This window comes from Schistocerca gregaria, chromosome 2, assembly GCF_023897955.1.
Source record: "Schistocerca gregaria isolate iqSchGreg1 chromosome 2, iqSchGreg1.2, whole genome shotgun sequence".
In the NCBI taxonomy this organism is placed as follows: Eukaryota; Metazoa; Arthropoda; class Insecta; order Orthoptera; family Acrididae; genus Schistocerca; species Schistocerca gregaria.
The window spans coordinates 845,285,221-845,286,697 of NC_064921.1; the positions used below are offsets into that span (position 1 = coordinate 845,285,221).

Sequence of the window (1,477 nt, forward strand, 5' to 3'; positions counted from 1 at the left end):
TGGGTAAAAGGAGGTCCAAGTTTACCTAGGTGCAAGTATTTTTTAAGTTTGACGTGTAACTTCGGAAGAAAATTATACATGAATATGATTGACACAAGAAATGTCAATGAATTTACAATTAAATCAATACCATTAGCTGCTGACAGGGGTAGATATACATTAATGGGGACGGTTGTAAATGTGTGCCCTGACCGGAACCCGAACCCGGGATCCTGCTTACATGGCAGACGTTCTATCTATCTTCTTTTTTTATTCTCATTTTTTTTCGATTTTCTTCGTTCCATTTGTTTGATGCGGATTTCCCATTACACTCGTTAAAGTTTAGTGTTGCGCCGTTGACTCAGTTTTGTATTACAGAGGGCAGTTAACCCTTTGACCGAACACGCTGAGCTACCGTGCCGGCCTGAGCCGCCGAGAGAGCAGAGGATAGTGCGACTGAAGGGACACGTTCGAAAGAACAGATGCCATCTTCATATAGTTAAGGCTAATCGGCTAATGACCTTCTTCAGGCTGGCCGGTGTGGCCGTGCGGTTCTAGGCGCTTCAGTCTGGAACCGCGTGACTGCTACGGTCGCAGGTTCGAATCCGCCTCGGGCATGGATGTGTGTGATGTCCTTAGGTTAGTTAGGTTTAATTAGTTCTAAGTTCTAGGCGACCGCCGAAGTTAAGTCGCATAGTGCTCAGAAACATTTGGTGGTGGTGGTGGTGGTGGTTACTGTTTAACGTCCCGTCGACAACGAGGTCATTAGAGACGGAGCGCAAGCTCGGGTTAGGGAAGGAAATCGGCCGTGCCCTTTCAAAGGAACCATCCCGGCATTTGCCTGACAGAACCATTTGAACCTTCTTCATTGGGGATGCATACGAATTGCCTGAACTGTTACGGGACTCGGCGGATTGTTTGCCGTTAGTAATCTTCATATAGTTAAGGCTAATCGGCTAACGACCTTCTTCAGTGCGGATGCATACAAATTGCCTGAAATCTTATGGGCCTCGGCGGATTGTTTGCCGTTAGTAACGGGTATAATGGCCGGGCCGCTAAGAATGTAGTGTGTGAACTAGAAGTTAAGATTGTGGGTTTCACGGGGAGCGTGCGGGCAATAAATCCCTGCAGTTTCACTATCCTCTATCCTCTGTGCCCTCGGTGGCTCAGCTGCATAGAGCCTCTGCCCTGTAAGCAGGAGATCCTGGGTTCGAATCCCAGCTGGGGCACACATTTTCAACTGTTCCCGTTGATGTATATCAACGCCTGTCAGGAGCTAATGTTATTGATTTAACTGTAATTGCATTCTAGAGCATCTCTTCTTTCGGACATGTCCGAAAGACAAATACCATCTTCATACAGAAATATCAATGTTCTTTGCCGAATGGTGGCGACATTTTTAGTTAATTTCTGAAACAAATCTGTCAAAATATTATAATTTCTGTCCTGAAACACTCAGATAAATTTGGTTTTCACAGGCCACAGTCAGTGGACGCTT

The 1,477-nt window shown here is 45.8% G+C and overlaps 1 non-coding gene across 1 annotated transcript; it reads left to right on the forward strand.

The window, feature by feature from the left end:
- Positions 1–1,133: 1,133 nt before the first annotated feature.
- Positions 1,134–1,208, forward strand: Trnat-ugu (transfer RNA threonine (anticodon UGU)). The gene has a single exon. It is a non-coding gene; the product is annotated as a tRNA-Thr (tRNA).
- Positions 1,209–1,477: the final 269 nt, after the last annotated feature.